This window comes from Strix uralensis, chromosome 19, assembly GCF_047716275.1.
Source record: "Strix uralensis isolate ZFMK-TIS-50842 chromosome 19, bStrUra1, whole genome shotgun sequence".
NCBI classification, from domain to species: Eukaryota; Metazoa; Chordata; class Aves; order Strigiformes; family Strigidae; genus Strix; species Strix uralensis.
The window spans coordinates 2,771,998-2,786,222 of record NC_133990.1 but is presented as its reverse complement, the minus strand read 5'-3'; positions in this window follow the sequence as shown (position 1 = coordinate 2,786,222).

The following is a 14,225-nucleotide window of genomic DNA, read 5'->3' as shown; positions in this document are numbered from 1 at the left end:
ACCCTTCATGTTTACTGGGGCAGGGTAAGCTACTCTGCAGCTTTTAAACATCAGTTGGGAACCAGTGAAAGGGAAGCAGACTGTGATAAGGAAATAGATAATACACTCAAGCAAACCCAAGTCCAAGTAGGAAGAAATCCCTGCTATACCATACTCCTCCTGGTAGACTTGAGGATGCTGAAAACATGTAGTAGGGTCCCTCCTTGCCACACTACCATTCTTAAGAAAGACTGAAGATTCAACCTTAGGACAGAAAGTAACATTGGGAGGGTAAGTATAATACCACACAAAAGAGGCTGTTAAGAGAAAGTATTTTGTGTAAGAATTTTAACTGTTTTATTAATGAGGCTTTTCTTTATCAATGAGATGAATTTATTATTAGACTTAGAATGGGAACTTAGATCCACATATATGGTGTGTACCAAACTGCCCATAGCAAGGAAATACCTCCTTCTGTGCCCCACTAGTCAGGATGTGTGATTTTCCATGTAGAATAGATTTTAGAGACATTTTCAAATCACACTCAACAGACAATGTACAAATTACTGTGAAATCTTTAGCATGTGTCAGCTCCAGCTGAGTATGAGGGACCTTTCCTGTTAGAAAGGAGTGCAGGACAGAATGGTCTAGGCCTCTGTCAGATGCAGTTTTCCTTTTTTGGGACAATTTCTAAGATAACCTTGTAGAGAAGGAAAAGCACAAACTGCACTTCTTCAGGAAGATGCACTATTTATTGGAAATGTGTAAAATCATGTAGCAGATCCTTTCCTATGTCAGGAACTAGCCATACAGATTTGAATGCCACAGGTGGACCTAAAATCTTGGGAGGTATACATGGAGTTTCTACCTCAGCAGTACATCTCCGGCCTATAAATGGAGGCCAGAAGAAATGTGGTCTGCCCTTTTTAGTTTCAAACTTAATTCAGGTCTTAAAAATTTTTCACTGAGCCATCATCAGTAATATTTTTGTATGTGCCCAGTCGAAAAATCTAAGCCATTCTGAGGTATGAAGCACATCCTCCCACACAGGGTTCAGATGAGAGTGAGCAGAGGCTGTACTACTAGGAGGCACATGCTTGACTCTCTTAGTACTTGTGAAGAGTCTTTTGGAGACACAGACTGTTAACAACCTGCTTAGACAGGTCACGCTTGCCTTAGCTATCCCCTTCCCTTAGAAACGTGGGCTGGAGGTAGATGATCTGTGTCTTAAACTGTGATGTCAAGCTACTGTGTCATGTGCCCACACAATCAATACTCTTATCCCAGTGAGATTTGCATAGCTTACCTCATTCTCCCCAGCTGAAAGGGTACAAACGAGGCAAGAGCCATCAGAGAGGACAGCTCCAGGCTGGAGGCCTGAGACAATGTGTCAGGAAGTGGGTTGGAATGTAAGCACCCCACCAGCTTTGAGAAGGCCAAGCCCATGAGGTGAGTGCTGGCAGGGATTACAAGTAAACTGTCTGTCTGCTCACCCCCAGGCAAAGAGGTCCTGAGGAGATGGTGGGTGCCATGAGGCAGCGGCCCACTGACTCACACTGACACAAGCCCCGGGTGGTGGCAACACATGAAGGACGTGCAGCCAGCTGCGGTGAGACCCCAAGGTGGGTGCTGGTGTAGGGCCTAGAGACATCAGCTGGAACGGTGGCTCTGTCTTTTGCCTCACCATTTGGGCTGTTGCTGTGAGGGCACAGGCCCCCATCAGCTTTCTCCTTGGTCTGGAGCTCCAGCAGGCTCCTGTCAGTCCCAGGGAGCTCAGCCAGGCAGCAGCCGCCCGGGCGCGCTGCTCCAGGCACCCACTGCCAGGGGGTGGCAGCATGGAGCCATCAAGGTGGACCCTGCTCTGGGTGGCAGCAACTAGGTCTCACTTAAAAATGGGCGCTTTTAAAGCTGCTGAAACTTCCTGGCCCACGTGTTATGATCGAATCACACCAGAAAGGTTAAAATCCAACCAGGTGGATCAGCCAGTTTCATGTGTGCACCGCTGGGACAGAACCAAGACAGGTGGAATGGGCCAAAGAAGGCCTGGAAATGTTGGGGTCAGCAATGCTGAAAGAAAAGACCTTGAGCTGACAGAAGCAGCCACTGGTCAGTGTGCAGAACCTCAGTTGCACTGGGAACTCTACCCAGAAAGGGCACCACGTAGATGCTTGGAAATGTGTGACTATCAAAAGGCCAACATGCAGCATCAGTGATCCTACAAACTAGCACACGCTTGAAACACAGGCTGTCCTTTCCTCAGCATGACAGGAGAACAGCATGACAGGAGAACAGCAAGTGTTGAGGACCTGGCAGACCTAGACTAAATGGGTATCAGGGGGAAAGGGTGGGAGTCCCAAGAGCTGAGTGCCAGTCTGAGGTGGGAGCACATTAGATGTGGCCCTGGTGCACACCTGTCCTGCAAACCAAAGTGTTGGACAACAGGGAGATTTGCTTCAATAGCATTTTCCTGTTTGACATGAAGCATTAATGAAGATATCTTCAAAGACCCCCCCTGCAATTAAAGCTGCCTGCACCATGGCAGCATGTGTGGACCTGAGGTGAGGCAGGGGCTGGGTGACACCCACCCCCAAAGACATTGTCCGTGTGCCAAAGGGGACAGTCCAGTCTGGGAGTCTCTGTGCAGCCGAGGCTGCAGGTACAGAAGAGCCTCAAGAAACTGGAATATGAGCTGGAAAGGTGTGGCTATATGTGAAAGGAAAGGATATGAAAAAGGGAATAAGAAGCAAATTGATGTTAGCTTTGGGGAAGAAAAATGTAAAAAACTGATAGCTGTTGCACTTAGAAGAGGCTACAGGTAAGAGTGACACCAAAGAGAAATGAATAGGAGTTAGAGGTGGGAAAAAGTGACAAGAACTGTGCTGCTTTTTTAGTGTAAGAATTGATAGGCTTGAGGATATCTTTAAATGTGTAAAATAATTATGATTATATGAGCAACTCTAACCATAGTTATGACATTACTATAACTAGATGCTATAATGGCTTACATTTAACAATTTAAGCAAATGGCATCACATAAGGAAGATCATAACTTTGGTTTTTAAACATTTAAGGTCACTGCAAGCATCTTGGATAAAGGAAAATGTCTGTGAAGAAAAATACTGGCAGTTGAGTTTTCTTTTGTTGAAAAAACTTTCCTGGCCAACATTTTCTATGCTGGCATTTCTGAAGACGGAAAGAAAAATCTGTATACAGTCAGTATAATTTGGGGGAAAACCATATGCCTATGTCAGTTCACAATTATTTTTTAGTAGCTAAACTAAAACATTTTATATTGATGTTATTACAAAGCTATTTGTTTTCCATCTGCTTTTCATTTGTTCAGTGACCAGAAAAATTATCTTGGTAGAATCTAATAAGCAGACATCACAGCATTCATACAGAGAGCCGTGGTATTATTTTGCAGAGAAATTTTAGAAAGACTTTACGTGTTTGATGTGATTATTTATTTGAATAGGAGGTAAGTACTCCATAATTAAAATAAAAGTTTTTTTTTTCTTTAAATAAAATTTTATACTACATTCATGCTTAGTATGATGAACATTTATGGTGGTGATGGTGTTTAATAGCAACAACCTGCATGTGCCACCAGGCTGCATATGTCCAGAAAAAGTCATATAATAAACATTATGTCCTAAATACTTGTTTAGTTCTTGTGAATCTGGAAAAGTTCCTTATTTATATTGGGGAAATATCTCATATTCATTCATGTAAATTAAAGTATATTTAATTTCTCATGTATTTATAGTTTGATGCCATAAACTGAAGATTAGAATCAGCTTGTATAAACACGCTCTGTAGTCAGGCTGCCTACTAGCAGAGGTCACTGACTTTGAAAAAAGCATTGGTCCGTAATTACCACAAAGAAACATCTCTGATTGATAGGAAGTTTAAAATAGATGCAGCTGGTGTACTCCAGTGGAGCTGCATAGATTGCAAAGACTCTTAGAACTATAACAATCTGGACATCAGTGATGTGCCTCCTAAGTAAATAAGCACTGTTTCATTGACAGAATAACATTAACTGAAAATATTCCAGTTCTGTAGAAAAAAACCTCTATTCAGTGAATTCTGACAAACCAAGTTTATCAATTCAGTTCTTCATGACTTACAAGTCTATTCAAATCCCAGAAGAAACTAGTAGCTGAAAAAGATCCTGTCTTTCTCATGAAAGAGAGAAAGGACAGAGTCTGTTGAAGCATCTTGTTCTACTTACCTGGGTAGTCTTTTGGAAGACAAGATAATATTGCTGGGAATATATGATTCAACATATATAAAGACCTCAGACTAAGGGCACTAGGTAAAGTTCAAGGTTTTCTAATGTGCAAAGCAGAGTGTGGGGCAGAGCACTGACATGCTCATTCCACGCCAGCTCTGCCCGGAGTCCCCTAGAGGTCACCCTGCTCCAAGATGACACAGGCTAGCTGGAGAAATCCCTAAGGGAGCACCAGGGAGTTGACAATATGGATGCAGAAGGCAAAGGTTAGGCCTGCATGCTTGGTAAAGCAGTGATTGAGTGAAGTGGTCTTTATAGCTTAAGACAGATAGAAAATATTCATACAAAGTTCAGGCAAACCGTAATTTAGTTGTACATTCCATTTATAGTGTCTGACAGTCACACATCAGAGTTATGATAAACTGCCTGCATCATGACACCTCTCCAATTCTGTGACAGACAGAAGGTCATCTAAGGAACGTGACACCTAACCTCTTTTTGAGTCCTTCGCAGTAATATTGTGCTAACAACCCTGATTTCCCTCCTGTGATAGAGGCACTTGACCCCCCTTTAACCAAACCAGCACAAGTTTGGTACTGGCTCCAAAGGAAGTAAAGATCTGATCCATAGCCAGGCCAAGAATTCCTCTAGGAAACCCACAAAGGAGCAGAGCAACACAATGAGAGTTGTGGGCAGAAGGAATCTTGTGCATACCTTTCCCACTGTATGCAATTTGACTATGAGCCAACCACTTTACCCATAAATATGACAGCCTAAGTGACCCTTCTTTGAGGTGTCCCTGCTAGGCAGTGTGGCTGCATGGCGGTGATCTCCCCTTGAGCTGGGACGCCTCTCAAGGTTGCTCCTCGAAGTAACAAGATCTTTCACCAATGACACATTGTTGGATGAGCCCAATTTGAGTTCTTCCTGGACGGCAACTGGACTGTACACCAGGCAACTGTCCCCTTGAGCAGGGATAACTCTCCATGTTAAGAGATATTAGTTGCTTAGCCTAAATAAGTAAGTTTTAAATAGAATGAATCACTTGGAGCTATAAAGTTGTGTGATTTAATATGCTGTTTGCTTAGCTTTACTTAGCATGAGTAGCCAGATTTGCTGAAACCTTAAGATGCAAGCTGTAAACTTTCACTTAAATTTACTGAACATGTACCTACTCAGTCAAAACAGGGGCCTCCAGAGCCAGCGTAAATCAGAAGATAAGGATGCTTCAAGGCTACAACCATCAACAGCAGCTGCAACTCGACAAGAGAACAGCCTACCTGGAAACAGTGAAGGAATCCAGTAAGGTGTCAGAAGGTGTCAGAAAATTATAGACTAGAATCACTATTGGACCAAAGTGTGTGTAGAAGGTGTGTGAAGATCACCTGAATGGCAGGTAAATAATCTGTAAGGGTATAACTGCCCAGGGATTTCTTTGTTCAGGTTCTTCCTTGCCCGCCCCCCCCTCTCCAGGGCACCCAGCTCAAGCTCATCCTGCTGTTGTAGCACTCCATTAAATTATTTATTTTTATAAGACTCAGTGCCTGAGATTCTGTTTTGGGAAACCAAGGGCTTGAACTTCAGAGCAAACTAACATTGGATGCCCAGACAGATTGGTAAGTTATTAATAACATGCAAAACATTGAAATCCTAATGAAGTGATCTAGGGATTGATTGTGCACACACAATCTTTTAGCCATAAACCATTGACCAAGTCTGAGACAAAGTCTGGATCCAGCCACACCTAGACTCCTCTCTAAGAAGGAGTTCAGAAAGCAAGGGGGTCCATTCTGAACCTCGTGACTCAATGGGAGGATCTCCTTACTTTTTCACATCTCTAATCTCTGTGTAAAAAAGCTAGTCTTCATCAATAATATTCTTGGGAGATTTACATTTATTCCCAGACATTGCCTTTTACATATGTACATAAATTATTGGTCTCAACTGCATTTCTTCCTAGAGAATTACTCCACAACTCACATTAGTAATGGTAATTACTGGGTTATCTCAAGAAATCAGTTTGAAATTCCATCTGCCCTCACCCCAGCACATGAAGTCTTTATCAGGAACATTCAAAGAGATTCTTAGAGGACATCTTAAGAATGTCAGCTTAACATCATGATAAGCTCCATATTTAACAGACAAGTTCCATGGATAATGTAGAAGGTAGTCCCTGTAATTAATTTAGTCTGATCCAATACTTATTAAATCTAATAAAAAAAGTATGTCCTTACCATCTCCAGGTCCTCTTCATAGCAACACATTAGTCGAAGTGTAGCAATGAGAAGCTTTGCTCTGGAGGATTAATGTTCTGACATTTCTACTTATCATCTGCCAACATTCCTGGGAGCTCTCCTTTTACCAAGGGAACGGCAGAATGAGGCTACACTTCCTACATCATGTCATATACACTGATGGTTTACAGGTCATATTGATCTTTCCAAGCATGTTCTTCTAATTCTGATAACATGGCCGACCACAGTATTTACAAGTTGCAGATCACACAAAGACCATTTTTTTTTTTGAAGTGAGTGTACCAGTCTGGTCAAGAAAATGCAGATTTTGTTCCAGATCTCTTTTTATGGAAAAAATAGTAGGCTGCATTTTGTGGATGAACTACCAGGAGCAGCAAGAACAAGTACTCTACAAATACTTAGCTGACTGATCTCTGAAATTTAATTATATTTTTATCTAGAAAGAATTGTGTTAAACTCAACTCATTGTTCCATGTCAATGGTAAATGAAGACTAATTTTCTGAAAATCATTTTTCAATACTATTTATCAGTAGTCTTAAACCCTACATACAGAAGTATTCTGTTCTGTCTAGAGTGATAAATGAGTCTCTTTTATATATGGGATACTGATTGGGCAGAGCCACCTTGTTAAGTTTTCTGCAGTCTGCTCAAAACCTTAGCATCCCTTTTTTCTCAGATACCATAATTAGTGAGGAAGCATGAGGTAAGTAGACATAATCTCTAGTTCCGATATTTTTTACAGAGCTATGCTCAAAATCACCTCACCTGGATACACTTAAATGTAATAACCTGGTTTGAGAAAAAATTTTCTTCCGATCCTTCTGTAAAGACTTACAGTCTCTCTTTCTATTTAATTCTTCCTCAAATTATAAATTTATGGTGATTTCTTCTGAATCGTCACTACACAGATCTGGCAATGTCTATAGCCTGTGGTATCTACTTACTGCCACAATAAGGTGTTAAACTACTCATCCATAAAAGTTGAATAACCTAGCTCTGAGGACTTCTAATCATAGGCAACATTATTATTTATTTCAACCTCCCCCTTCATGTCTTAAACCTTCAAATTTTCCCTTGAAATGGATGCATTCACATTTTTATATTTTTTTATCATATAACACTTTTTTGAAACTTACAGGTCTTGGATACATATTGCTGTACCAGATTCATTGTGAATTTTAAGTAATTACATAACATTTGAATAGATGTAATGACTTGATCCACGTGAGACTTAGGACTGCCTTCCTGTAAATTGCCAATGAGATCTGTGGATCTCTCTGACCTCGCATCTTTTTGACCATGTGGCTAATGAAATAGCAGAAACTTGCTAGTGAATGAAACCAACCTCATACCCATTGGCTGTCTTCTTAGATACAGTGCAGCTTATTGGATTGACTATTTGGGAAGAATAATATAGTTCCCCATCAGTAACTGAATACTCTCTTCCTTCATAAGCAGTGCCCGAACTTTAGTACTTCTAGAAACTTTTCATTATAATTATTATTACAATTATTATTATTATTCAGTATTATTATTGCTATTATTACATTTTATTCTATCTTAGTTATTAAACGGTTCTTATATCAACCCCTGAATTTTACTTTTTTTTCCCGATTCTTCTCCCCATCCCACTGGGAGTGGGAAATAGTGAGCAAGCAGCTGTATGGTTCTTAATTGCTGGCTGAGTTTAAACCACAACAACTAGCTAACCTTATGCAACAATCAAAGGCATAGATTTCTGGCCCATGAGCTTGCTTCAAAAGCTGATGTAAAGCCATTCTTCCTGTACATCTCTGGGCATAATGTCCTTTAATTCTTACTTCAAAGATTCAGATCTCCTTTGATGATCTTTAAGTGGCTTCCTCATGTCTTCAGTTACTTCTGGTTCCATTCTGTACTTTTCTGGCTTTATCTTGTCTTTTTTTCAACTATAGCTTTTGTTATTCTGGCTTTATTCTAAAATTTTTTTTTTTTCAGTGGGAGCTGGGCTGAATGGTTTCAGCCACATGGAATGCCAGTGACTGGCCAGTCTGGGTTCATATGATTTGAACTGGAAGTACTTAACTGCTCCAATCTTATTTCCCTCATGCTGTGTTAACACTGATCTGTGTCAGTATTGAATCTTTCAGAATTTTTCCATCACAATGCTTTTTTCTTTATGAATAAAGTGTTCGCATCGTGTCTGGTTGCTCTTAAAATGTATACCAAACCTGTTTAGATAATGTCTAGAAGCAGAAGTCTACTTCCTGGTTAATGAGTCTTGACCAAGCAATCTTTCATCCTAAATATACTTACCTAACATATCTGTAGCCACTTTTCTGTGCAGCATCATTACTGAGCAGTTTCTTTCTGTTTCACAGCAACTACATGTGAAGTGGCACTCTACTCTGCTTTTGTGCTTGAAATCATTGTGCTTCCTGCTATCTTATCCATATAAAAAGATAATAGTACTTTCTTCCCTTTTCAACTGTTCCCATCCCAAAATGCTTCTCTTTTACACCCTCTAACACCCCTGATTTTGTCACAAACTGCTCAAGTTAACTGTCAAACAGGCTGATACAGAATCAGTTGATTGTACTGCCACTGTAAATTTGCCAGGCATCCTTAGGGTTCAGGTCTCCCTCACAATATCTTGCTAAGAAGTCACATCTTAGCAGGAAACAGACCCAGTCTGCTAACTGTATTCTCTTGTCTGGTCCACAAATCTTGAAAGTTGTTCTACATGAAGTGGCCTATATCTTAATGATTATAGCATTGTCATAGTATGTTATTTGATGGTCACTCAGGCTAATGAGAGCCCACAGCACAGCTATTTCATTATCACAGCATGTGGTGTAATCACTAGGCATTCCCACAAAGATTTTTAGATAACACTCTGTCTAACCTAAATCCCAAAAGATTTAGGGAGCAAAAAGACACCTGTCTCCCCAGGTTGAGACTGCTTCTGAGGGAACATAGCACCTAACACTGAACATCTAAGAACAGTTCCAACAGGCATTTATTTAGGCAATAAGAAGTTTAACTAGTGCTACAGAGAAGGCAATCAGTGTTGCATTTAATATAATTTAGGATGTTGCCATTTCCTCTATTTGTAATGTTGAGGCTTGTAATAGCAGAGTGAGAGTCTCATTGCTTGTTCAGTGTTCCTATGCCACTCTTCCTCTAGGCTTGTTTTCTTATGATAAAGCTAACCTTTTAGCTGGCCTTAGCTGGACTGGAAGAAGTTCAATAACTACTACTAAAGATATTTTGGCAGTGTCTTAGATACTAACGAATGACAAGCATGTCTGGAAAGCTCCACAGTCTGACTGGCTTGTAACACACGAATCTTAGCATTTCTCATCTATTTTAAACACACTAATTAACCAGTCAGTGTTGACAAGTAGGAAGCTTGTTGGAAAGTAAATCAGTCAAAGAAGAAGAGAGAAGAACCCTTCAAAACAGATAGGATTTGGGAAGGCAGATTCTCCTACTTCTGAGTCTTATGTCTTCTTACTGAATAGAGTCCAAGTTACTAAGCCAAATTCAGACACATTTAGAAACCATTCCCTCAGGTATCAATGCAGATGGAGAAGACATCTAAAGAGCATTTGGCTTATAAAAGATACACATGTAGTCAGGAAGAGCTCTTTTCTATTCAAGAGTTATTTTGAGATGCAGAAACAACTCAAGCAAAAACTTCATTAAATACTCAAACATTTTGTCTTCGGAATAATGGAAATTCCTAGATATCTGTATGAGGCGATGTCTGGCTGATCATGAATTAGCTCCATTTCTTTGCACAAATTAAGTACAATAATCCCATTTGGAGAATTATTGTGATGTAATTCTAAAAATATTCTATTCTATTCTATTCTATTCTATTCTATTCTATTCTATTCTATTCTATTCTATTCTATTCTATTCTATTCTATTCTATTCTATTCTATTCTATTCTATTCTCACATCAGCAGGGAACTAGGCCATTTTTTGTGTATGTCTTTTATTGCTTTGAGGAGGAAAGGGGCAGAGTTGCTCATATTAATATTCCTTCTGAACTTTTAACTTTCACAGCAGTTCCTGATCTTCGGTTCTTTTAGTAGTTAATTTTGTTTGTCCAGTTTTGTGGACCATTTTTATATTCCATGTAGAATTCTACAGTCCATTCTACATTCCATGTAGAATCTCAGAATACTCGAGATTGGAAGAAACCTCTGGAAATCATATAGTTCAACCCTCTTGCTCAAGTAAGGTGAACAAAAGCAGGTTGCTCAAGACCTTGCTAAGTTGGTTTGAATATTTCCAGGGCTGGAGACTAAACAACCTCTCTGGTCACCCAGCTCCAATGTTTGATTACCCTCACAGTAGCAGGTTAACAACAGGGTTGATTGCTGAGGATCAGTTTGGATACACATACAAGTATACCAGTGTCTCCTGTCTAAACAGCCCCTGTTTATTTTTCTTCAGGTACAAGTCACCCTTATGGCAAATTTTTGTGCCTGATGCCTTTAGCCCTGCTAGTTCATGCACTCCCAAGGCAGTCATAGACAGGGCTGGCCTCTTCCAATCAGATGGCCTGCATATCATTAGTTGTCTCTGACTGTTATATATATTTTGTAATATGTTTTTATCTCTCTTCTGTTTCCTCTGAAGAATTATGTAGTTTTTTAATATTCTTTCTTTCTTCTGGATTGTTACTGTGTGGACAAGGGGATGTAACAAAACTGTGTTCTGTCCTTTGATCAGGTCTGGAATGAAGCTGGCGTGAGAGCAGTACAGAGATACTAGCCTGGGGATGTTTGCTCTTCTACTCTCCATACCTTATGTGTGAAGAAAACACTTGGGATGGGAAGAAAAATGGTTCTTTTTTTGTTCCATGTTGGGGAGAGATCTGTCTCGCTCTCAGGGGGCACTTCTGGGTGAATAACAGTCTGTACATCTTTCTGCTATATGTAGACTTACTTTGTTCCTTTGTTGACCTGTGAAGGAGTTATCTTTGATTTAGTGTGTAGATAGACTTGTTGGACATCCCAGAAGCAATGCGTGTAATTCTTGGTATTTGATTATAACCACATAACTCAGGAGGTATGCAGTGTTCTCCACAATGCTGGCTGTCATGACTTTGAAGACTTTAGCATCTCTTGAGGGAAAGAGAGTATCAGCTTCCTCTGATCAGGAAACAGCATCTTTATGGACAAATACTGGGAACTCAGCAAGCATAGCTTTTCAGACCATCCATAATGTTCCTGCTATGGACAATGAGAAGGGGTTGTTCTTCCTTGCCTGATGCTCCTGTAGGGATGGGTAACCAAAACTGCAACTGCATTCACAAGATGCTGTAAGGAAGGAATAGCAAAACACTTCTGAGCATGGACCATGCTGATAAGTGATATCTTGTGTTGTAAAATTCAGGAAAATTTCCCACATAGTTTTGCTAAGTATAAGGCTTGCAAGGCCTTTGGTATTAAAGACTGAAGGGACAAACTAACTTTTGCAGCCATTTATCAGTAGTACCTGTGCTTTGAATAACATATGATGCCTCTGCTTCCCTAAGTAACATTGACGGCACATGAGACGTCCCTCCAGCAGTATTCATGAGAGAATAGTGTGTGTGTGGAGAGCATATGTATCACTATAATCCTGCTGCTGAGGAAGGAAATCCGCATCTCAGGGCCAAATAAGTCATGGAGAAATCTCTCTGCCAGGCACTCTTTTATCTGATCAGCTGAGAGAAGTTTTCAGTCTCCTGTACCAAAGAACTTCTTTTCTTGCCAGAGAGATCTAGGGATGTTATGAAACAGGGCAGAGGAGGGTGATCATGATGGTCATGTTCAGAAAGCTTTGTGGAAAAAGTAACCACTCTGTACATCACATAGAGATTTTTTCCCAGGAAGACTTCAGGCTCTGCACAGCAACAGTAAGACTAACGCTGAAGGAAAATGTTAGAGTATCATAACATGCAGGTGTGAGTGAGTTAAGTGTGTGTGCATGTGTGCAGGGAGAATCATTTCTTAAAATGAACTTATGATGTCTGAAACAAATGTATAAATCCCTCAGCTCTTATATTTGGCTCAGATCATATTCCCTGTGCAGCTGGTAGAGCCAAATGTTTCACTCACTCCTCAGAGGGCTCAAAGCTCTCCTTCATATCTTAAGATGTCAGCGAAACACTAGCTTCTTTCTGCTGAAACCCAACTCCAAAGAGCAATGACACTAGCATCCATAAAAATAACTGTCTGGGCTGGGGTCCTTAGAAAAGTGTTTACAATTGGATTCTTGGGCCCAGTATAGAACAGGCATTTTCATAACAAGTCAGACCCTGTGGGGCCCTGATTTCAGCTTGGTGCATTTTAAGAAGTCATTACACACTTCATGTGTGGCAGGGAAAGGATCAAGTTTATCTTGTGTCCCTGTATGTTTCCAACTCAAAATTACTGATATTTCTTGCATTTCCAGGGGATGTCCTTCCCACCTTCTGCCTACAGTAAACATGTGACATGAGCCTTTGAGAAACTATATTTTCTTTGAAAATTACTGTTGTCATTATTACTGCTGACCAATGGCTACAGGTCCCACTTGGGATCAACCAAGAAGAGGCTGTGCCATGGAGAGCTTGGAGCCCATGTGCTGCTGCTCTGGTGCCGGGGCAGGCTGTGCTCCCTGGGAGGGAGGACAACCCTCTGTTTGCACAGGCAGGCAGGCTGAGCATAGGCAGCTTCAGACACAGCCACTGCTCGTGGCACTCTATGCATCCATCTCACAGTGCCAAGCCATGGCCTTGGATGTTCCCTGGGTTCAGGTGCTGAGGTATGACCTGTGGCACAGCTGGGCCTGCTCACAGCTAAGCAAATCCTGCTCGTGGGGTGCTACAGACAATGGGGACACAGCAGCAGGGCTTACAGCAAAGGTGATGGAGACCATGAGGGACTAAAACTCATGTGTTCTCTGTCTTTTTTATGGTATTCTGATCCAGAACCCTTTTGTTCAATTTCTCTCATTTAGCTCAGAGAGTTATTTTCTCTTAAATTAGTCCAATTTTTTAAACAGAATCTCTATTTGGATTTAATTTTGGCTAGATTATTAAGACAAGACCACTTCCTACATCAATCAAAAGCACACTAGTGTATCTTTCAGACAGTGAACATCGATTCATAGGCACAGATCTAGCAGGATAATATTTTCTGGGATTCACAGAAGGCTGTAGTCATAGAATGAAATATCATGCTTATTCAGTGTTTACTGTGTCGAGTAAAATTTCTTGATTGATACAGCTAGAGAGTGCCTTTGCTTTCTTCATGCTACAGTCACATTTCTGGCTTGTCAAAATGCAATCTGTTAGTACAATGAGGTCTTTCTTCATTACATTGTCTAGATGAAGTGTTGGTGAATGCAAAAAGATGGAATGATGATCTCATCAGCGCTTTCATTATCATCCCAGCCAAAACCAATACCATCTCTACCTGTTATTCCATACCATTTAAGTCATGCACTGGTCTCACACTAATACATCCTTATTAATCACTACCCCCTACCACATCTTATCATATATACACAAATATAATTTCTTATGACAGACCACTCCTGTAAAATGTCCCTAAAATGCCCATAAACATCTGTTGAGTTCATATAGTCCATGACTTGGGTTCCATCTATTATGGTGGTCACTTAGGCTAGGAAAGACAGTGTGTTTTTTGGAGTTATTTGACATCAAATCCAGCTCAGGATGGCTCACTGCTGCACTTGCATGTCTTCTCGTGAGGCTAATCCTCCACTGTTT